A 25,349-nucleotide genomic window follows, 5' to 3' on the forward strand; every position below is an offset into this window, starting at 1 on the left:
CACAGCAACAAAGACCCAGTGCAGCCAAAAATAAAATGAAATTTTTAAAAAAACCCACGCCATTCACTTTATAAAAACAAACAAACAAAATGAATCACTCCAGTGAACTAGGAAATATGACGGAGCCACTGAACCAACAAGTTCAGATGGTAGCTCCAAAAGGGCCCTCGAAACACTATCACGGGATTTAGGTTATCCTGAATACCACAGAGAAAAGAAGACAGACTTGCCTCATATAATACAATATGCCACCAAACGAAGCGGCAGAGATGATGGGACCCACAAAGCCTATGGCTATGTTACAATCATCCCCTTCAGTGTCGGATTCCAGGAACTTAGCAAAATGGCCCAAACTGACCTGTCTACCCCCGTGATCACCGTGGCTTCCCCATCTACCTCCCGGGTGTCACAATGCTTAATCGTCACTTCTCCAAACCCCAACCGTCCAGTGTAGCAATTCACAGCATGGACTCTGCAACCAGACTACCTCGGTTAGAACCCCAGCAGTACCACTGATGAGCTGTGTGCTCGTGAACAAGTTACTTTACTTCTCTTTGTGTCAGCGTCCTCTGTATAAAATGCAGATAGCCACTGAATGTACCTTATATGGCTCTTAAAAGGATAAAATATACTGATACACAGGTGGTGCTTAGAGCAGGGACTGGCACGTAGGAAACCTCTTCCCCTTCCTCCCATTCTTCAAGGCCCATCTCTAGATGCCAGGACTCCCCTCTTCCCTTGCATCCTGATCTCCCCACCCCCAGGAAGGTTCTGGACTGAACCTTACTTGAGTCCCCACTGTGGTTGGTCCCCACCAGGTGATGACTCAGGAAAGGACGCCTATTACTCAGTTTTGTACTCCTGGCACCACGTGCACACATCCAGTGCTGAATAAAGGTGCGCTGAAAAGACACTGGCACATGAAACCCACACATGACAAGCAGAGCACAAGGAAGAGAGAGGGCTGTAATCCTAGGCAGAAAGACCAGTGTAGGGAAGCACGCTGAAAAGACACTGGCACATGAAACCCACACATGACAAGCAGAGCAGAAGGAAGAGAGAGGGCTGTAATCCTAGGCAGAAAGACCAGTGTAGGGAAGCACGCTGAAAAGACACTGGCACATGAAACCCACACATGACAAGCAGAGCAGAAGGGAGAGGGCTGTAATCCTAGGCAGAAAGACCAGTGTAGGGAAGCACGCTGAAAAGACACTGGCACATGAAACCCACACATGACAAGCAGAGCAGAAGGGAGAGGGCTGTAATCCTAGGCAGAAAGACCAGTGTAGGGAAGCACGCTGAAAAGACACTGGCACATGAAACCCACACATGACAAGCAGAGCAGAAGGAAGAGAGAGGGCTGTAATCCTAGGCAGAAAGACCAGTGTAGGGAAGCACGCTGAAAAGACACTGGCACATGAAACCCACACATGACAAGCAGAGCAGAAGGGAGAGGGCTGTAATCCTAGGCAGAAAGACCAGTGTAGGGAAGCACGCTGAAAAGACACTGGCACATGAAACCCACACATGACAAGCAGAGCACAAGGAAGAGAGAGGGCTGTAATCCTAGGCAGAAAGACCAGTGTAGGGAAGCACGCTGAAAAGACACTGGCACATGAAACCCACACATGACAAGCAGAGCACAAGGAAGAGAGAGGGCTGTAATCCTAGGCAGAAAGACCAGTGTAGGGAAGCACGCTGAAAAGACACTGGCACATGAAACCCACACATGACAAGCAGAGCAGAAGGAAGAGAGAGGGCTGTAATCCTAGGCAGAAAGACCAGTGTAGGGAAGCACGCTGAAAAGACACTGGCACATGAAACCCACACATGACAAGCAGAGCAGAAGGAAGAGAGAGGGCTGTAATCCTAGGCAGAAAGACCAGTGTAGGGAAGCACGCTGAAAAGACACTGGCACATGAAACCCACACATGACAAGCAGAGCACAAGGAAGAGAGAGGGCTGTAATCCTAGGCAGAAAGACCAGTGTAGGGAAGCACGCTGAAAAGACACTGGCACATGAAACCCACACATGACAAGCAGAGCAGAAGGAAGAGAGAGGGCTGTAATCCTAGGCAGAAAGACCAGTGTAGGGAAGCACGCTGAAAAGACACTGGCACATGAAACCCACACATGACAAGCAGAGCAGAAGGAAGAGAGAGGGCTGTAATCCTAGGCAGAAAGACCAGTGTAGGGAAGCACGCTGAAAAGACACTGGCACATGAAACCCACACATGACAAGCAGAGCAGAAGGAAGAGAGAGGGCTGTAATCCTAGGCAGAAAGACCAGTGTAGGGAAGCACGCTGAAAAGACACTGGCACATGAAACCCACACATGACAAGCAGAGCAGAAGGAAGAGAGAGGGCTGTAATCCTAGGCAGAAAGACCAGTGTAGGGAAGCACGCTGAAAAGCAGTAGAAGAGTGGTGTGTATACTGGGTAAATTAACTGTAGTCACCTGAAATGTAGACACCTTTAGTATCTTAACATGTTAATGAGTCAATTAAACAAAGTTCATTTGCTTTTATCTTTACTCCTTCAGAGGAACAGCCTCAAAGGCAGTGACTCTGTAATGTAATGGCAATAACCAAAGTGATATTAACCCAGGACTAAGGAAATCAAATTTAAAGAATGACCTAGCAGTACCCTTGCATTCATGATATCCAAAATTTTAATTTTTAAATGCTGAGACGGACTTGATATTTCTTTTAAAAGTATTTTCACATTTCACACACTAGGTATTTAGGAAGTAAATGAATAATGTCATGCCTCTTTTTCAAATTCCTAAGTCTTACAATTTACTGAAACATATAGGAAACATTTTTTTAACTGTAAAAAACAGGACTGGTGGCCTTCAAAAATCACACCTATAACAAATTAGCCATATTACAGAAATGTATTTGATTGTTTCCTGAAAGCTGTTCCTAAATTTACAAAATTCCTAGCTCTTAAGAATAGCAGTCCCACAAAGTTATAAATGGAATACAAACACCTGATGCAACCAAACCTTTAAGGGGAAAGTGTAAAGCAGGGAATCCCACATTCAGGGAGGGCCTGTGTTACACACCTCCCCTGGGACATTAGTCTGAGCTGTGACAGCTTGACTAACAAGCAAAATGAGAAAAGGTTCCTTTATACAAAGTCAGCATGGTTTTTAAAAATGTATAGGAGGGCTTCCCTGGTAGTGCAGTGGTTGAGAGTCCGCCTGCCAATGCAAGGGACACAGGTTCGTGCCCCGGTCCGGGAGGATCTCACGTGCCGCGGAGCGGCTGGGCCCGTGAGCCATGGCTGCTGAGTCTGCGCGTCCGGAGCCTGTGCTCCGCAACGGGAGAGGCCACAACAGTGAGAGGCCCGTGTACCGCAAAAAAAAAAAAAAAAAAAAAAAAAGTATAGGAACACTCCAGGACCTGTTTCTATGGCTTCACCGTCAAATATTCTGTACTCAGCTTCTATTTCTCCCTGCCCAAGTGAAAATAATCAGGGCTCACCTCATTCTGGGCACAAATCTCAAGTAGTTTCAAGTCTGGACAGTAAGATAATGAGGCTGACGTCACCTGGGCAAAGCCCGTCACTCTGCTTCTCATCCTGTATCCTTCCTCCCCACTCAGGCCTCGGTCCTCCCCCACCTAGTAAAAGGGAAGGACCTGACTGTAGTCATTTATGCTGGCTGCCCAACAAACCCAAAGCTCTTGACAAACTCATTCACGCTAACAGGAAGCCCCCAAACCAGACACCACCATTTTCAGCTTCTTAGCTGTGAAATTGACTGTTTTCACCACTCTTAAAATAGTTTCAGGCGTCACAAGAAGATGGGGAGCTCGGAGGGGTGGAGGGGCGAGGAGGGGCTTCTGAAGTCACGTGAGGCTTTCTAGACAAAGCCTGAGGTAGGGCCTCGGTCGTTTTCATCATTGTAAACCCACTACCGTGAAGACTGTATCGTGCCTAACAAACGTCTTGTTGAAGGCAAGTTCGGCCCGGTCGGATTTCGGACTCCGCAGTGACTGGGTGCTGGCGGAGGGAGAGGGGAGGAAGGTGGCCACTGGGGAGCACAGCCCACGGCCCCGCCCCTGAGTCGCAGCAGGCCTTCTGGACTCAGCACAGGATTCTCTCTGGGGCAGAGCCTGGCCCTCACCCTCACTGCCTCAGACTTGCCATAATCTATTCTACCCTCCTTCAGCATCCAGCTACCAAGTGCAAACTTTAGGGTTTCTGAACAACTATTTTACGACAGGGATCTGTTCCATACAGTAATTCTTCTTACATGGGAACACATCCCCTTGTTTGCAGAGCAAGTTCCCCTCCAGGTATGACGGCTCTGACCAGAGGATCCTCATCGCTGAGCTTTCTGAGAGGCCAGAGCATGGTGACTGAGGATACGGACTCTGGAGCCAGCCAGCCGGCCTGCATTGACTCTCAGCTCTAAACTTATTAGTTTTAAGACGTTTGACTAGTCACTTAACCTCCCTGTGCTTCTATCTTCTCAGCTGTAAAATGGCAGAAATAAGAGTGAGCACCTACCTGAAAGGGTTGCCATGAAAATCAAAGGAGTTATTAAGGCAGTTTGAACAGTGTCCAGCACATAATGAGCACCATTTAAATATAACCGGATATGGGGAGGGGGAAGGGTAAGCTGTGACAAAGTGAAAGAGCGGCATGGACATATATACGCTACCAAACGTAAGGTAGATAGCTAGTGGGAAGCAGCCGCATAGCACAGGGAGATCAGCTCGGTGCTTTGTGACCGCCTGGAGGGGTGGGATAGGGAGGGTGGGAGGGAGACACAAAAGGGAGGGGATATGGGAACATATGTATCTGTATAACTGATTAAATTTGTTATAAAGCAAAAAATAAAAAAATTAAAAAATTTTTAAAAAAATAATAAATAAATAAATAAATAAATATAACCGATTATTATTATTATCTTTTTTTTGCGGTACACGAGCCTCTCACCGTTGTGGCCTCTCCCGTTGTGGAGCACAGGCTCCAGATGCACAGGCTCAGCGGCCATGGCTCACGGGCCCAGCCGCTCCGCGGCATGTGGGATCCTCCTGGACCAGGGCACGAACCCGTGTCCCCTGCATCGGCAGGCGGACTCACAACCAGTGCACCACCAGGGAAGCCCGCGATTATTATTAAAAGCTTTATCACTTTATATTACCTGATGTAAAAACCAAAGGACCTTGAATGTGTTTAGAGCAAAGCTACAACCAGGAAGTAACCGTCCTCCTTTCTCCATCTGTAAATAAGTGCAAGAAATGTTCTGCTTCCCTACAACAAACAAAGCAGGGTGGTGTGCATAAAATAATTTCACTAAATATCTACTGACAAGTTTTAAAGAAGAAGGAAAATTTACTTCTTCTAACCCCTTAAAGATTTTCTACTCAGTGTCAGACAAATAAGTATCTTGCTATGTGTATTTTTCAACCTAAACAATCTTTTCCAAGCCTGGATAACAGGGATTCATAAAAGGCATGGATGTATTTGATTATTGAGATGTGCTCCTAAAGAACTTACATAATTCAAGACTGATTATCCCCTAGTCTGGGGGTAGAGTATGGGGAAATGCATCCTCAGAATGTATAAATCTGCAGCCGTTGTGCTGTATTTTTGCTTTACTGGTGCTTTTAAATATCAGCATTACTTCTAATATTTCTCAGTTGTACCTCATAAATTGACAGAATGCCATATCATAGTGTTTTATCACATTTCTGTTCCAAAGTTACAGATTTTCAGGATGTTTTTCAGTACCAGTATTAGCATACTTGGATATTTTGAAAGCTATAATAAACGTTTAAATTATGTTCATTTTAAAATAATAACACAAATGTCACTAAAATCCATGAAAAAGTTCTATAAACAACAAGAGTTCACATAATATTGCCAAGGGTTAGTAGGTATTTCTCTTTAAAAGAAAAGGTAATGACATTGGGTAACAAAGCATTTTTATAATTCAGTTGACCTGCTGGCTTTGAAAATATGAGATGGCTTGATGCATAACTTGGAGGCATGTGTCTGTTGAAATTTTCCATATAATGTGAAGCTTTTATTATGATTTATGTGTCATTAGTTGAAATTTGCATAATTCAATTCGCATATAATGGGATCACACTGTACTAGGAAATAAATTAGCAGGCTGCCTTTTCTCCTGCTTGGAGATTTAGATCTTGAGGGCGCTGTATCACGGAGAACTACACAGCACCCTAGCATTTCATGTACTGCATGCATTCACCCTGAAGGAGAGGTCGGTCCAAGAGCTCTCGGAACCAAACCACAATACCATAGGATGGGAACAGAACTCCCGATTAAGTATATGTGTACGTGCACTAGTGTGTGCCTGTGTGCCTGTATGTGTGCATGTATATAACTGCGAAGAGACTGCCCAGTTGTTAAACCATCCCACTGTTAAAGACTCCAGAAAAGACTTCACGTCATCCTCAAGTACTATAATCCAAATTTAAAGCCTTTTCCTTGCTTCTCTGAAACACTCTAGAACCTGATTTTGATTATCCTTGTCAATGGCCTCCCCTTTACCTGCATAAATATTCAAAATATGGCCATAATCAAAACTCCTAAATCATATTTTTTATACATAATTCCCATTTTACCACCTAAGTTATAAGCACAGCGTGCCCAAAACGTTGACCTACTTCTCTCTTGATGCACCCAGAATGGTGCCTGGAGACCAAAGGCCACAGTGGAGTTGGCCCCTCCCCTTGCCTCTGGATTCCCAAAGCCCTCAGCTTAAAAGACAAATGGCTTCACCTCCCCCCAGTCTGTCCAATGGGTAAAACATATGGCTGCATGATTAACTGGCAACATGGGTTATCTGCAGACCAGGTACCTGTCAAAGAATATGATCCATAACTCACTGCTGTTCAATATCTTCCAAAAGCTCAACTGAGAGAAACAATTTTTAAGAAAGAGTCCATAGATGATGTCCACACATTCCTCTAGATCAGAGTTCCAGTGGGGTGGTCTGGCCTGCAGTGTCTTATTAAACCAGTACAGGGTTTTTTGTTATGAAGTGTAAATGCCTTTTAGATGTAGCATGCCCTCTCTGGGTCATCCAGGCCTCCACTCCAGCCCCGTTCATATACTTACTCATATGCCAGGACCCTGGATTCATTTGGGTGCATGAGCCCTGCGCTAGATAAAAGCTATCCCTTAGTTAAGCCAGGTGTCCCAGAGTTGGTTACTTGGACCACATTGTTTTATTCCCTGGACAGGCTGTTTTGAATGACGTGAGCAGGCCTAATAAATTTGTTTTATTTATGAAAGGACATTGGCATGGACATTGCTCAGTATTTTATAACATCTTATAAGTCGCTGGTTTTGTTTTGCTTCATTTGTTAATGTGATGGACACTGTAGCGCAGGCCACTGCTTCTGTTTGCCTCTTTCCTGTGTGCTAGAAATCTGAAAGCCACATTTGTGACCTACCTCTTGTAATGCCTCAAGACGTCCATTATTTTTCCCAACAGTATCATCTCTATTACTAATATTCTCACTTATTTATTATTTCTTATAGTATTACATGTATTTTTCTTTTTTTTGCGGTACACAGGCCTCTCACTGTTGTGACCTCTCCCGTTGCGGAGCACAGGCGCCGGACGCGCAGGCTCAGCGGCCATGGCTCACGGGCCCAGCCGCTCCGCGGCATGTGGGATCCTCCCGGACCGGGGCACGAACCCACGTCCCCTGCATCGGCAGGCGGACCCCCAACCACTGCGCCACCAGGGAAGCCCCTATTACATGTATTTTTGAAAGCCACTTTATTTTTAGAAGAAGGAGGCTATAAATGATCAAAACAAAAATCCATTCCCCACCTCTCCTCATAACTTTCAAATCAGCTTTGCCTAATACGTGTCAAAACTTGGACTTGACGGGGGCCCAGGTGCTCCCTTCCCTTCTCACTTTCCAAAGTTGGCCAGAGCAGGGTGCAAAGTGAGAGGGGAGGCCGGTGCTGACCCAGGACCCCAGGAGCCCCACAGACACAGCACCTTCAGGAAAGGCTGCCCCCTGTGCCTTGCCTGCGGCACAAGCGGTGGGTCCTGGAGCCGCTCTGCTCACCCGCTCCGTGCCTCTCCCCCATCCCACAGCCCACGCCTCTCACCCACTTCCCCTGGGCCCAGCTTCCCACTCTGCTATTCATACCCAGGCCTCTACTGTTCCCAGCCCATCTGGCTTCTCTCAGACACACCTCGGGCTGGCTCTGCCAGCCAACCTGGCCCCTCTGGCCTCCTTGCCCCACCTGGACCGTGCAGGTGCCTCCCCCATCACCTGCTCCCAGCCTCACTGGTGAAATTAGACATGGTGAAGTGGGCTCAGACTCCCCCCAACTCCACCCTGCCTTGTCTTCTTCTGGGTGTGTATGGAGGGGGGTCTCTCTCCTGGGCTCTAACCCACAAAGCCTAGACTCTTCCGGGCATTGTCATCCTCATGTGGGCCCAGTCTTGCCTCTGCTTAGCTCTTCCCAACAGCAGCCTCTTTACCTCCCCTTTTCCCCTTCTCCCCGCTCACCTAGCAAACCCAGGAATTCATTTCTGGAAAATATGAAAAGGAGAATCCCATGTTCACTGCAGAGACTAGCTCTAAGGGGAGAGGCAGAAAAAAGAGCAATGAACTGAGAAACTGCAAGTATTACAGACGTGGCCACACAATCTGAACCTGCTGCAGGGTCACATCACCACTGACAACTACAAGAATCCAACCAACTCCATCTTCCTAGGATGGCTACTGAAAAAACGCCAATGTAAAAACTTAATAGCAAGAATAGCAGATCACTGTAGTCATCTCGCTTTTATTAATGGCATTAGCAATTATAATGACAACTTGTTTTAATAATAAAAGTCATATTCATTGGTAAACTAATCATAGATACATGTACTCATATATAAGAATATAAGAAAAAATAAGTTTATAACAGGTGCCAAGTGAAATAAGGCACATGCGGTCATATATATGTGTACATGAGCGTATCTATGAATAACTAGATATCACCTCATCAATGTAATTTCATACACACGCACGTGTACACACACACACGCCTACTCTAGAGGCAATATTATTTCCACAGTGAACAACAAAAGACCCTTGCTTTTGCTAACCAAGTTCTTTAACAGTTAAATTTGAACCTCGAGATCCACTGTAAACCCATCCTTTTGGCAATTACAATTGTCAGTAAACAACTGCTTGCTTTATGGGTTGCCCTTTCTCATGTCACTCTTTGAATACTGGCCAGCTCAGCATTAGCCACGGCAGGAATCTGTCAACACCTTTTGGAATCCTGACCACATTCTCTAAGATATTAATCATCCCTTGCCCCCCTGCTTGGCATCAAAGCAAATTCAGTGAGCATCTTCTCCTTGCAGTGACACGGGGTTTTGAAGCTTGCGGGGCCAGCAGGTTTGCTTCATCTTTTTTACAGACACTGGAATAAAAAAGAATGATGAAAAATATAGAAAAATATACACAAATAAGTATTTGGAACCAGGATATATTGTTCCACTCTGTGCACAGATGTGATGCCATCAGCGTTTCCGCTTTCCTCCTTCTGCTCCTGGAATGAATCAGGGAACATCAATACAGTGTGTGACAACCCTGAATTTCTTCCATCATCGCAATTGATCATGAAAATGGTAAAGGTTTATCATCTGCAAATATTATGGATTTGAGGCCAGGTTTTTTAAATCAACATATCCTGATAAGTAGACTTAACACCAGTTTACTAGGTCTGACACACTAAAATCTTCTGAATCTTTACTATAAAGAAGTCAAATACAGGATAATATGAGCACTTGACTACAGGTCTCTAGAGATCTGGACATCTGCAAAACAGTACAATAGTTATATTCTCAAAATGCTGTAAAAACTCAAACTATACAGATAAACTTCATATAGGAAATATTTCTAAGTGATCTGGTCTCTGAATAAGTCAGTTTTCTTAGCAGGTTTATTATACATAATTATCTAAAGAAAGAGCCTTCAAATTTTCCAGGATACTAATAAACACTCATTTGGGCAAATGTATGGCTTCTTTTAATAGCTATCATTTAATAAAGACCCTGTTTTAGAAGACGTAATAAAAACACCAGGGTTTGTCTTAGGGTTAAACACTTAACTACAGAAGAAAGAAAATACATGGGGTCTCTGAAAATCAGCTAATTACAAGTCAATTCAAATAACGTTTTTGAACACCTGTTATGTGCCCAGTTCAGAGCCTAACATAGAGGCTGCGAGTGTTGAATAAATTTGTAAGCCATACTTTCGTAAATCTTTGAGTACCTTATACTTTTTTGTTGAAAACTGGACACTTTAAATAACATAAAGTGGCAACTCAAAATCAGATTCTCTCTCCTTGCAGGATATGCTTCTGATGTCGTTACTGCTGTTTGTGTTTAATTCTGTAAAGTCTCTATTTTTTCGTCACATGTAGCCACTGAAGTTTCTGCTCAGTTAGCTTAGTGGTCAGCTAATAAATGGACAGAGACTTCCTTAAATGCCCTAAACCAGTAAGTGTCCCATCCTTCGCCAAGGGGCTGTGTGTGTGTGTTGGGCAAGCCTTCAATGCTTCAACAGTTTACAACCTTACTTAGTCTTTACTCTCTGCTTACTCAGAGCCTCAAGGTCAGCCAGAGGTGAGATGAGGGTCTCCTCAGGTCTTTCCTGGACATGCTTAGAGCGCTGCCATGTGCACAGTCTTCTAGAGCACCAGGAATACATCAGAGCTTCTCAAAGCCCCTTATGGACCTCCTACTTCCAAGACATTCTTTTTAAGTTTTTTGACCCATTTCTCGTTTGTTCCAACTGGTATCACTGCTGCAGGCAGTTGCAATGATAAATAATTGCTGCCGAGTGTTTTCAGCAGACATCCTAAGAGGGCTTCGAACACTGACCTCTGAGCCAGGTCAAATGGTGAGAGTTCCCTAGAGCTAGGGCTTTTGGGGAAGCTCCAAACCTGTCCTTCTCCCTCTAGTGACTACGAGGTTGCTTGTTTTAAAGCTACCACGCATACTACTATATAAAAAATAAACAACAAGGTCCTACTGAATAGTACAGGGAACTATATTCACTATCTTGTAACAACCTATAATGGAAAAGAATCTGAAAAGTATATGCATATATACACATACATACGTGTGTGTGTGTGTATATATATATACACACACAGACACACACACACACACACATATACAGCAGAGTGATTCAGGTATCACTCTGCTGTATACCTGCAACTAACACAACATTGTAAATCAACTATACTTCAAATATATATATAAACTTTAAAAAACAAAGCTACCACAGAGCTCGGGAGAAGGAATGGGAATAAAGCAAGTTAAAAGAAAACAAAATTCACTGTTCTTACTACAATTCAATCATTTCCCCGAATAAACACTCCTAGGATTATTGCAAGCCTTTAGTTAATTTCTAGAATTTTGAAAAGTTGATTTTGATCATTTTTGCCAGTGTTCTCATTGTTTCTATGGAAAGGCAGATTTCTAGATGTTCTTCTTCTGTCATTCCAGAAGTGCTTCTTAATATAGATTTAAGTTTAAATACATATTTTGTTACAGGAAAATGATAAGATGATCAATAAGAGAGTTTCAGGCAGGACGATACTCTTTCTTCGGATCAGACAGATTCTGGGTAAGAATTTAAAAATAAAGAAAAAATGTAAAATTTCTGACCATTACCTTTTAAATGGCTGATAATGGTTAGCAAGTTGCTATGATATTTGGATTCTGTTTAAATACATTAAAATGACACCATTTACAATAAACCGGAGACTGTATCCTCTGCATTTACTTAAACCTTTAAAAAAAACTGGGTGTGGCAGTATTAATATGCAAAAGAAACTTTGTTTTCTCAAATTCTTTGAGGATACACAAGCAAAAAAGTTTTATCACCACCTTCAAGTCAGCCTTCTAAAAATTACACTTTGACGACATCATACACACATTCAGGAACCTTGGAAACTCCCAGACTGAAGCCCTATGTCCTTTGGCTATGATCAAGGAGCTCCAAAACTAGGCCCCCAGGCTAGATCTCCCACGTGGTCACCCATCAGGCCCTCCCCCCAAGCCTCTGCTTCAGCTGCCATCCCTCCCTGTGGGGCAGTGCAGAGCGCAGATCAGAAAGGGAAGGAGTGCACCCGGACCACTGTGCCCACACCATACCTCAAACTCACCAGGGGGTTAAAAATCATTTCTTGACTAACTGGTGAGTATTTGAAATGAAAACTAAAAAAGTCTTAAAATAAATGCTCTCAAATATTTTGAGATCTTTCTCTATTCAAAATTTTTAAAAGACACTAAGTCCTGTACAAAAGGGAAGCTAATACTTTCAAAACATTTTGTCAACTTGTTTTAATTAGTATAGGAGCTATAGTAAAGCTCACTTAAGCACATCTGTCTTAACCTCTGATTTAGTTTATCCTCCCTTATGTTATTTTAGTGTGTGAGACTGTTCCAAAGAGGGTAGCAAATTGAGTACGTGGAGATTATATTCACTTAAACATGTTTTTATGCTTTGAGTAGGATTTAAACACAAGGCTTTTCACTCAGACAAACTCAGACAAATCTATCCAAATAAACATGGAAGCCTCACATTCTCCCTCAACCAAAAAACAAAACAACAATGTGCTCTTCAACTATATTTAACAACTTGGGGTTTTAACATTCTCTTAATATATTGGATTTATTCTCCTAGACTCACTCTTTTCTTATGTTCAATTAAAACTCACAAGCCTACCCAGCCTCAAGTTCAAACTAAACAGAAAGCTACAGGCTTTTATTTTACCCATTTTTTAATTTCCATTCTGGCTCTAACACTCTGACATCAGTAAGAAATCTGTATAAATAATGACTTTAAAGTAGAAAATTCATATTTTTTCTTGTCTACCAAAGGCCATGTCAAGACCTAAAAGGACATGGACCCAAAATATGTCTGGTTTAGGCTGAATATCAGGATGAAGATAATGGTTTCATAGTTTTCCCTGAATGTCTCTTAAAAATACCAAAATACCAGAATAGAAATAAGACAATCCCTTGGTTCAGATTCTACAAACACGTCCTGAGCCCACAAGAGGATCCTTTAGTGATCTTCCCAAGTCATTCAGCTGGTAAGGGGCCTTCCCTCTTCCATTCCCACCCACACTGCACACAGATCAATAAAGAACACAGAGCCAGTTTATAAGGAGAGGAGGCAGTGACCAACAGCTTTGTGTAACCAGATCATAGTAAGCAGTTCTATAATTTGGAATAGTGTCTCAGTCAAAATTATAGAACTGCTTACTATGATCTGTTTACACAAAAGTTTATTCAATATGGTCCATGTCCATATTAATCCTCAGAAATATTTAAAAACTAGGTCTACACAAAGTCAAGTTAAAGAAGCAAGTGTTTAGGGCTTCCCTGGTGATGCAGTGGTTAAGAATCAGCCTGCCAGTGCAGGGTACGTGGGTTCGGGCCCTGGTCCGGGAAGATCCCACATGCCGCGGAGCAGCTAAGCCCATGCGCCACAACTACTGAGCCTGTGCTCTGGAGCCCACGAGCCACAACTACTGAAGCCCGCGCGCCTAGAGCCCATGCTCTGCAACAAGAGAAGCCACTGCAATGAGAAGCCCGTGCACCGCAATGAAGAGTAGCCCCTGCTCGCTGCAACTAGAGAAAGCCCACATGCAGCAATGAAGACCCAACACAGCCAAAAATAAAATAAATGAAATAAATACATTTATTTAAAAAAGCAAGTGTTTAAACCCAATTACAATATAAAGGTTTCCCAATCTTTGCACTCCTTAAAAACAAAGATAGACAATGAAGTAAATCTACTCTAGCTAACAGAACTGCTAATTTCAAAAAAAAAAAAAAAAGCCATGAGCAAAGGCTTACTCGCTTCTTAATGAGAATAAAGCAACTTTTCTTGGAAAGAATGTAAAGAAACGGCACTCCATCAGTATGGAGACCGTCTAATAGGGCGGCAGAAAGAGCACTGATGTTGAGAAACAGAAGCTCAACCTGCTTCTCCCGATCCCTGTTTGGGTCAACATGCCAACCCTCAAGAAGATCTTTAGGGTTACTACTGTATTTAAATCAATAAACCCCCAGCACAACCTGGTTAAATTCATTTCCGCACTCTATCTGTACCTAAACTAAACTAAATCCTTACACTCCTTTGTTTTCCACGTGCCTTTTCTGTCCTGCTGAACTCCCTGAAAAATACACTCTTTCAGCTCCCCTGCCTTGCCATCAAAATAAACCTGGGAAAATACTTCATAGCAGTGGTCCCCAACCTTTTTGGCACCAGGGACCAGTTTCCTGGAAGACAATTTTTCCACAGACGGTGGTGGGGGGGATGGTTCAGGCGATAATGCGAGTGATGGGGAGCGATGGGGAGCGGAAGGTGAAGCTTCGTTCACTCATCCACCACTCACCTCCTGCTGCACGGCCCGGTTCCTAACAGGCCGGGACCAATACCAGTCCTCCGCGGCCCGGGGGTTGGGGACCCCTGCTTTACAGCAATCCTTCCTACCCTGGCCGTCCCTCTGCTGTGATCTAGGGAGAAAAGACAAAGCTTTTGCCTGTGGGCCACACCACTCAGCCTATTTCTAAAATGATGCATCAGCAACCAACAAGCAACTTATAGAATCTGTTGCAACAAGGAAAGACTTGTCAAAGGGGAGGGCATGTCTAAGTCTTATACAGACCTCAGTTAAAGTGAAAATGAGACTCAGAAATAAATTATGTCTATGTCCAAGCCCAGTAGTTCACCATATATACACACTCAACACAGCTGTTATAATATGACTTGTTTTCAGGAGAGCATGGCATAAAAGTTCCTACTGCAGAGGAAGCTTGAAGTTTAGAGCCCAGTGATACATTAAGCCAATGATGTCATTATAACTAGACATTCATTCCTTTTCCAATTACTAACTTTTGTGGAACACAGATATAATTTCATAGTATGACTATTTTCAAAGACTCAAAACTATTCATTTCTAGGCTTCCCTGGTGGCACAGTGGTTAAGAATCCGCCTGCCAATGCAGGGGACACGGGTTCGAGCCCTGGTCCGGGAAGATCCCACATGCCACGGAGCAACTAAGCCCATGCACCACAACTACTGAGCCTGCACTCTAGAGCCTGCGAGCCACAACTACTGAGCCCACACGCCTAGAGCCCGTGCTCCACAACAAGAGAAGCCACCTCAATGAGAAGCCCGCGCACCTCAACAAAGAGTAGCCCCAGCTTGCCGCAACTAAAGAAAGCCTGCGCGCAGCAACAAAGACCCAACGCAGCCAAAAATAAAATAAAATAAATAAATTTATTTTAAAAACTATTCATTTCTAAACTCATTTATGAAAGAGTTACCAAAAATATCCAGAAGGGCTTCCCTGGTGGCACAGTGGTTGAGAATCAGCCTGCCAATGCGGGGGACACGGGTCCGAGCCCTGGTCTGGGAAGGTCCCACATGCCGCGGAGCAACTGGGCCCGTGAGCCACAACTACTGAGCCTGCGCATCTGGAGCCTGTGCTCCGCAACAAGAGAGGCCGCGATAGTGAGAGGCCCGCGCACTGTGATGAAGAGTGGCCCCAGCTCGCCGCAACTAGAGAGAGCCCTCGCACAGAAACGAAGACCAAACACAGCCAAAAATATCCAGAAGTTTGTCTTTTGCCATAAGAGAATTTGTCCAGTTAAATATAGTTCTATTAAAATATATAAATATATACAAATGTATATATGATTATATTCCATATGAATTCTAAACAGTATTTCCAAATCTGTCAAGAGAAAAACATTTCAAATTAATTCTTTAAAAATTCTTCCAAGTCATCTTTAGATCACATACCTCATGGAACATTAAAAAATAAATTATGAGGAAAACTGATATATTCCAAAGTCAAAAATTTCAAATCTGACTATCTCAAAGAGGAGGCTTGTTTTTAATCAACCAATTCCCAAGAAAAACAATGATTTTAAAAAACACATCCATACATTTACATAAGCACACTGATACAGATACATACCCAGTATCATGTGCCAGTAGAAGTTATTTTGATAAAATCCATAATACGGTTTGGTACATTCACAATTCTTTAAACTTATTTAAAATGCAAAATGTGAAAGGGAGGTAAGGAAGCAACTGAAAGTCGTAGGTAAGTATTCCACATGCTTTTACAACACAAACTCCCACTCCACAGGACCCTAGAGGCAGATAAAGAGCAGAAAGCAGAAAGGCCTGAAGTGAACGGAGATACAAACTAAAGAAAGTGTGATTACAGATACAGGCACACCAGTGTAAATCATGAAGTACAACAGGCCAAAAGTAAGGCTCTGTTAATCAAATGGTTAAAATCACAGTACAGTCTGCGGTTATAATGAAACCTGGGGACAGATGATTCACAGGTCACGACAAAACCATACCCAAGTCAGCTATCCTCAGGCTGGTGAAAGCATCCTCCCCAGGGCTTCAGCCTCCACAGTCCTTCCCCACAGTGGGGTCAGAAACTCTAGAAGGAGCTCACTCAAGGAGTTGGGCTTGCCCTGAGACCAGCAGGTGAGCACTGCATATTCTCTGGGAAAATCCACAGAGCGAGAGCTCCCAGACCTGAACTTGTAGAGAAACTAAAGGCTCCCCCAAGGAAGCAGAATAAGGATTTTGGAAGAGTAACATTCACTGCAAACTCTTGTGGGGCAAAGCCCAGGTTGGCCCTGGGTTCTTTCAACGAATCGGGAGTGTGCATTCATCACTAAGGGAAGCAGCCACACCACCACATGACAAACAAAAAACCAAACACCCAACTAGAAAACAGTAAAAAACCCCAAATCATGACACAACCATTTGCTTTTTCAAACAGATCTATGGTTTTTTTGCAAAGAGTTAGTCACAAACAATAACATGTTATCCTCTTTTTCCACAGATAAGAATAGTTGGGGTCAGAAAGGTTCATCAGCCTTGCAAAATGGCAGACCTCAAGCTATGATCTGTGTCTCTCAAATCTCACACTCTTTAAACAAGCAATGCGTTTGGGAACCTCTTCCAAGCCACAGACATTTGAGAAGCACAGGGCAGACTGGATCAGCGTGACACACAGGGTGCAAATAAACTCTTGGTTCAATTCAGTACTACGTTCTCATTTTACTAACACAGAAATGTAATTTCAGCGCAAGTGCCAGAAAGACAAAAATGAGAACTTTCCTATGATTCAGGATTTAAGTTCATTATCACAAGGAAGTTATGGGTAATTTAGCCTTAAGAGGCCTCAGTTTGTAACAGAGGCGATAAGTAAATAAGAAGCCTTTATCTACAAGTTTCAAAGTCCTTGGAACTGGCTCGAATAAAAACCACAAGGGATTTTAGGAATGCGCAGGAAATGACAGGTGTTGAGCACAGGAGCTTCAGCTGTCAACCAGACAGCAGTGGTCAGGGAGGAGGTCAAGGAGGGCGGGAGAAACAGAGCTTTGCAAATTAAATACAAAAAGGAAACAGACCCTCACAAATGTAAGTAACAGCATTACTGTGCACTGATACCCAAATGAACTCAGTCACTACCCTGATGCCAGGCCCAAACTGCTTTTCCTACAGGTAATTTCACAGACAACTTTCTCCACTATCCCCTTTCCCTTGAGGTTCTATCTCTATGTGGATGTTCTGTGATCATACAAAATTGTAACATGTCTAACCAGCAACACCTTAAACAAGGCAAAAAGATAAACAATAAGCCAGGGGAAACATATGTCAAAAAGTATCCTGAATATAAAAAGACCTTGTTTAGATCAATGAGAATACAACTATCCCATTAGTAAAATGGACAAAAATCACAAACGGAAAAAATACAAATGAACCCTATACATATAAAAAGACATTCATTTGGCTGGCAATCCAATAAATGCAGTTAAAAATTACAGCGAGATGTGATTTTTCATCTATCTGATTGGCAAAGGTGAAAATGGCTATCAAAATCCCTGTGGAAGGGTGTGAAGAAAAAGCACTCCATGCAGGGTCAGCATTAGTGGAAACAGGGAAACCCTTTCTGGAAAGCAGTTTGGCAACATGTATCAAAGCCTTGAAAGTCACATGCCTGCTGACCAGTGATCTCAGTTCTAGGACTGTAGCCTAAAGAAGATAATCGCATCCTCGCTATGAACTGTGATCCATTAAGAACAGGAAGCGTCAGTTCGAATGTTCACTATCGCCACAATCCCAAGACCAGGAAGTCCTCGTGTCATAATGAGAAGGATCAGATTAACAGGAGAGAACGACGTGTCAGCTCAGTGCTTCCTTGGTCAAGTGTTTTCTTGTTTCACGAATTTAATTTCAGTTCAAGTACCAGGATGATAAGCATGAGGCCTTCTAAAAGTAACTTAAATAGCCCTATTGCCTCCTTAATGGTTTTATACTAAATTTAAGCCCTCTACTTAAAAACTTGTTCATTATTCATACACATGTCTGCGTATCAGTCAAGATGGAGCCAGTATCACTTAGGATCCAACTGCCACAGCAGGGTCAGGCACATCTCTCTGACACGAGTGTGCCTTTTCTGCAAAAAGGGAAGGAGGCTGTCCCTGGAGCTGAACGCCCCCATCCTCCAATGCAGACCGCAGACGGCTAGGTGTCCCGCCTGGCTTCCAGTCAGCACTCCATAAAGGGAGTCATAGCATCATCACTGTTGCTGTCGCTGGCAAGAGCTTCTCCTCCTTCTTATAGGTCCAGGGGTTCTGTAGCCCCAACACACCTACCATCCAGGTATCTTACCTAATTTCCTACTGAACTGCAACACATCGTCGGCATTTATAAAACTAAATGCCTAATACAGTGGAACCATATCATTATAGGGCTAACCCCAACATGTAAGCACTGCCCAATAAGAACAGATCTGAGGAGCTGGAAACAGAAGAATTCTTGGAGCTGCCCTGGGTATCAGATGTGCTCGTTTCTGCCTCTACCTCGGAAGGATGCTTCCCGTTTCCCAGTGCCAGGCTCTCTCCATGGCTTCTGGAAGCACTGTGTCTGTTCGTTAACAACAGTCACCAAGCATCCCAGGCTCAGCCTCTCAGATTACAGGCCGCACCTGCTGCCAATCAAAAATAGCCAGACCTTGATTCTCCCCATTCCCCCGTCTCCATTTCTGCCCAGACACTGAGGTCTGTCAGGCGTAACAAGTAATGTGTCACTTTAATAAGAAGTTATGTTGTAATACTACAGTTCTACTAAATATTATATTGACGTAATCATCACACAGGAGTGCTCATTTAGAAACCTAAAACAGTGTGTGATTTAGTTTCAACACTAGCGTCAAAAGACTCTCCTGAGATGCTTTTATAACTTGAAGGGACATGATCTAAGATATCAAACCTATGCTAACCCTTGGGAAAAACATCCATTTTTTAAGTGAGGGAGACAAATATCTCCCTCACTTATAGGAGCAACTTGATACCCTGCTAACTTTTTTTTTTTTTTTTTTTTTTTGCGGTACGCGGGTCTCTCACTGCTGTGGCCTCTCCTGTTGCGGAGCACAGGCTCCGGACGCGCAGGCTCAGCGGCCATGGCTCACGGGCACGGCCGCTCCGCGGCATGTGGTATCTTCCTGGACCGGGGCACGAACCCACGTCCCCTGCATCGGCAGGCGGACTCTCAACCACTGCGCCACCAGGGAAGCCCGTACCCTGCTAACTTTTGCCTACAGTCATTCTATCAGTTTTATAAAGGCATATGCCTTAAGGCCATCTATTTCTAATAAATTTCCAATAAAATGAAAAATAGAAGTCAAGATTTATGACACTATCTTTTGCTATCTATCTGTAACTGCTATTACAGGGGTGATACTGAACTGCAACAAATTTTGAAGGGGTCCAGAATATGCCAGTGTGGCCTAAAACTTATTTTGAGCTTAAGGCATTTGAGTTCCTGAAATCTCTTATCTGCCTAAAACCAGAGCCTCTCAAAAGAACTCAATTGTCATAAATCCCTTCCCAAAAAGCAACCTGGGAAGCCTGACTTTTACCACCAGAGATAACTCTCCACACCACACCTAAACAGACATTGTCACAAAACTATCATCACCCATCTATTCTCTTAGGGCCCATTTATCTTTTCAAAAAGTCATTTGTTTCCTATAGGTGTCCTTTCTCCCCCTCTCCTACTCTTACTAAGAAGTCACTCATTTTCCTAGAAGTGCCCTTCTCCCCTCCCCTTCACCTATTAAGATGGTATATAAGCCACAAATTATAACCACCCCTTTGAGTCACGTTTCTTCTGTGAGTAAACCTGTCTTTTCTCTTGCTCGTCTGTCTTTTGTCAGTTTAATTTGCAGGCCCCAAATCCATAAACCTAAGAGGGTAGAGGAGAAGTTTTTCCTCCCTGACAATTTAAATCTGTGAAGTACACTGCACTCTATGTGCATATGAGAACCACGCTAACGTTCTTATTAATTATTCTAAACAGTTATAAGATCGACAGTTAACACTTCCTTTTTAAGTTTCCCTCTACTTTTCTTTACATTTCCTCTTACTATCTCTCGTCTCTAACTCTTAGATTGTTTTCAAGTATTATCCTCCTAAGTTATTATCCTCCTAATTTAGCAGAAATAACTTGTTTTTCCTTTCTACTTCTGATAAATCAGAACATATAATTATTAAGTATTAGAAATGCTACTTATTTTCTGCCAGTTTATAAAAACCTCTCAAATACAATCAAGCTAAAGCATCCTGTTGATTAAATAAAGCAAGCTACTATTTCACCAACCACTGAGAACTGGAAGCCTTCTGAAACACACATATTTAAAACACATAGTCACTTTGTAGAAAACAATGACATCCCCCCTCACCAGAGTTTATCGTTTTAAAACTGATTCGATGAGGTTAAAAATAAAATGACAAAGATAATTAGTCGAACCTGTCACAGAGACAGACATTTTTCTACCAAGATATGAAAAATAAACCCCTCCCTCCAGAGAAAGGCCTTCTGTTCAGATGGCCCCAAGCCCTCCCTCGGCGTTAGGTTCTCTGAAGTTCACCTCAATTAGCTAACCTCCCATGGCTCGCAAAGCATCAGGATGCTGCTGCCCACAAATTAAGACAGACTTTCCAAACAGCAGCCTTGGGTGCTGTGACACTTTCATCTTGTGCAGAAAGGCAGTGTGTGCAGTGTGCCCACTATTTTACTGAAAAATCACAATCAACAGTCCGCAACAGGTTGTACCACCAAACCTTGATTAGCTGTATTAAAGGGAAGATTGTCAAAAGATACCCATTCTGTTAAAATATACAATAACTTTACAAGCTTGCCAACAACGTACGATCATCCCCCTTTGCAGGCTCAGCTGACCATGCCTTTGCTTATAAACCTCAGGGATGGTTCTGCACTGGTGATGAAACACATCCAGATTTGACCGTCTGGCCCCACTCCCTTTCCAGTCCCGTGTCCTACCACCGTACCTCAAACCAGCCACAGATTCCTGGCAGCAACCAGAACTCAAGGCTCTTTCCCACCCCCTCCTGCTGAAACATCCTTCCTCTGCTTTCAGAGCTAACTGCATCTCTTCCTGCAGCACTCAGCTCAAATGTCCCCTCTTCCAGGAAACGAATCCTTTCTTCCACTGGGCACCCATAGCACATTATCACATCTCCCGATTATGTCTCTGTCCCAGCTCCACCATAAGCCCAGGGGGGTGCAGATTCTGAGGCCTCCAAGTATAATTCGACATTACACTTCCAGTCATAGAAGACAGTAGGCACATAATGTTTAGTAAATGCATGAGTGCATAGATGAACAACATAGTGAATGAGCAAACGAAAGCTAATGAATGAACTTTCAAGTTGTTACCTGGGGAGAGAGGAGGGTCTTTTGTTTACTTCTCAATAATATTAAGCCCTGGCTCATCCCAGAAAGAACACCCTCAGTGTCTCGCCTCCTCTAAGCTACCCTTCACTTCCATATGCTCAGTTCACTTGCCCCTGTCCTCAGACACAATCTCCAGCTTTAATCCAATATATGACCAGTGGGCTTCCCTAGTGGCACGGTGGTTGAGAGTCCGCCTGCCGATGCAGGGGACACGGGTTCGTGCCCCGGTCCGGGAAGATCCCACATGCCGTGGAGCGGCTGGGCCCGTGAGCCATGGCCGCTGAGCCTGCGCGTCCGGAGCCTGTGCTCCGCAACGGCAGAGGCCCCAACAGTGAGAGGCCCGCGTACCGCAAAAAAAAAACCAAACAAACAAACAATATGTGACCAGTTCACAAGCTCCTGCTCTTTATTCCACAGCTGCCCTTGTGTAGTACACGCAATAACCTACTTGCGCTTATTTCCATAAAGACTCCCAACTAGACCGTAAGCCCCCAGGCCCAATTCTTCTGTCCTTGTAATGCCAGAGCCTGACACTGTGCCTGACAAATAGCAGGCGCTCAAAACATATGAGATGGCTAAATAAATGAATGAAGAAAGGAAGAGGAAACTGTTCTCACACTATGTTTTTAACTTTCTTCTTTTGGCTAAATCATCTGATTTTTCAAGGTAAACTCTGATCAGAGAGACATGATGAGGGAAGAAGAGAAAACACTGCATAGTCAAATCAATGCCTGAATAAGAACCTGTATAATACCACAGTCTTTTTCTATATTAATACAGAAACCATCTTACTGTCTCTCAGTGTCTGTTTTCAACACAATAGTTTAACAAGCTTTGTAATTGGATAAGGCTGAACAAATCACAAAACTTATAAAAGATATTGTTGATAGTGTCCATATCTGCCAGACCCTATGCCAAGATCTTTCATATACACTGTTTTTCTTAATCTGCAAAAACATTCCAAAGGGTTGCATTTAGAAAATGAAGGCTGAGAGAGGTTAAGTCACTTGCCCCAAAGTCACTCTGCCAGTAAGTTGTGACACCTTGGGTTACACCTAGGTCTATTCAAACAGCATGCTTTTTGACTAAAACTTTAAAAATTCTAGGCCTTACTTCTTTTTTTTTTTTAATTAGTTTCTGCTTTATAACAAAGTGAATCAGTCATACATATACATCTGTTCCCACATCCCTTCCCTCATGCATCTCCCTCCCTCCCACCCTCCCTATTCCACCCCTCCAGGCGGTCACAAAGCACCGAGCTGATCTCCCTGTGCTGTGCGGCTGCTTCCCACTATCTATCTACCTTACGTTTGGTAGTGTATATATGTCCATGCCACTCTTTCGCTTTGTCACAGCTTACCCTTCCCACTCCCCATATCCTCAAGTCCATTCTCAAGTAGGTCTGTGTCTTTATTCCCGTCTTGCCCCTAGGTTCTTCATGACCTTTTTTTTTTTCTTAGATTCCATATATATGTGTTAGCATACGGTATTTGTCTTTCTCTTTCTGACTTACTTCACCCTGTATGACAGACTCTAGGTCTATCCACCTCATTACAAATAGCTCAGTTTCGTTTCTTTTTTAGGCCTTACTTCTTAAGATTAGAATAATGGTGCAGACAGAATTTCAAAGGCTTATGCTTTCATCTTCATTATCACCAGTTGCTAAAATGTCATTCACCATCATTAGGTATTTTGTTGAATCCTTGTGAGCCAGCAAATCACTAAAGAGCACAGGGGAAATAAATGCGGCCTTAGAAAAGCGTGGCAGTATCTGCTCCAGGCCCTTGATCCAAATGGGGCCTTCCTACTGCTGCTACATTTGGGGGTTATCAGCAATTCTCCAGCATGCCTTTAAAACAATAAGAACTAGGAACTGAAGAGGCTGTGGGGAAAGGGCACTCTAGCCACAGCCTTTCCATAGGGCAATCTGTAAGCATGTATGTATTAAAAGTCATAAAAACGTGCACATTCTTTGACATAGCAAGTCTACAGGTAAGAACTTATCTTAAAGAAGTAACTGAATAATGCCCAGAGATGTACAAATAAGAACTTAAAGATCAAACAACAGCAGAATGATCAGTTTATCCAAGATGCAGACATAAGATGGCATATTAGGCAATCATTAAAAATAGTGATGCAGGGCCTCCCTGGTGGCGCAGTGGTTGAGAGTCTGCCTGCCGATGCAGGGGATACGGGTTCGTGCCCCGGTCTGGGAGGATCCCATATGCCGCGGAGCGGCTGGGCCCGTGAGCCATGGCCGCTGGGCCTGCGCATCCGGAGCCTGTGCTCCGCAATGGGAGAGGCCACAACAGTGAGAGGCCCGCATACCGCAAAAAAAAAAAAAAAAAAAAAAAAATAGTGATGCAGCACCTGTATTTACCGCTCTGCTAAATGTCCACAAAATATTATACATGTTAAAAGCACATTATAAAATATATGATCTGATCTTCTTTTTTTTCCCTGAAAACCCTATGCGTACTTTTAAAAGTCTGTAAGAAAAAAATGTTAAAGGCTATAAGAATATGCATCACATGGTGATCTAAGTGGTAGGATTACATGCTTGACTAGAAAGTCAAAGAGAACTTTGCCTACCTTCTCTATTTAAAAAAAATTTTTTTCCATTACACCCATTCTATTACTGGCAAAAAAATAAAATAACGAAATATTTTTAATTAAATCAACTCCTTAAAAATTCCGAGGAGCTGGTGATCAAAATCAATCAAGACAGATCTTTTTTCCTGAAGTCTTCCTTTTGATACCTTCAAACTCTTTAAATTGTACATAGCTAACAGCCTGGAGTAAGTTCATAGGAGGATTAAGCTGCAAGATATTTCCCACTTTATCTCCTGTTTTCAATTCTCTATGCAATGATATATATTCTTGGACTTCTAAGAAAGCTGACATTGAAGGTTTGGGTTCTAGAATTTAAGGCTCAGGTCCTGTAACAAGTAAAAAGAGAAAGAGTAAGGACTGTGCGTAAGACACCATTAGCAGAGCATGGAATGGTTCTTACTATAATATACAAAGTACACACCATGAAGCTTTGACGGATGAGGGAATATTTTCTACCAATCTCCATTACAAAGGTGGATTTCAAAAGACAAGGTCTAAAACCAGCAGATATTTTTTAAAGACATAAAACATTCACTTTTAGAAAAGGTAAGAAAATTCCAAGAGGACAATGGTTCTCTATATACCTTAGACCCTCAAACAAATATTCCTTGAGTTTAAAGTAAACAGCAGGCAAACATTCTGCAGTTTCCTTCTGATGGATATAGGTCATTTAAAGGTAGTAAAGAGGGACTTCCCTGGTTAAGAATCCGCCTGCCAATGCAGGGGACACGGGTTTGAGCCCTGGTCCAGGATGATCCCACATGCCGCGGAGCACCTAAGCCCGTGCGCCACAACTACTGAGCGGGCGCGCCACAACTACTAAAACCCTCGCGCCTAGAACCCGTGCTCTGCAACAAGAGAAGCCACGGCAATGAGAAGCCCATGCACCGCGGCGAAGA

General features: G+C 43.2%; 1 protein-coding gene across 1 annotated transcript in view; it reads right to left on the reverse strand.

The window, feature by feature from the left end:
• Window positions 1–25,349, reverse strand: part of HECA (hdc homolog, cell cycle regulator) — a 45,920-nt gene that overhangs the window by 15,047 nt on the left and 5,524 nt on the right. The window lies entirely within an intron of this gene.

This window comes from Mesoplodon mirus (genome assembly GCF_964341445.2).
Source record: "Mesoplodon mirus genome assembly, chromosome: 10".
Classification (NCBI taxonomy): domain Eukaryota; kingdom Metazoa; phylum Chordata; class Mammalia; order Artiodactyla; family Ziphiidae; genus Mesoplodon; species Mesoplodon mirus.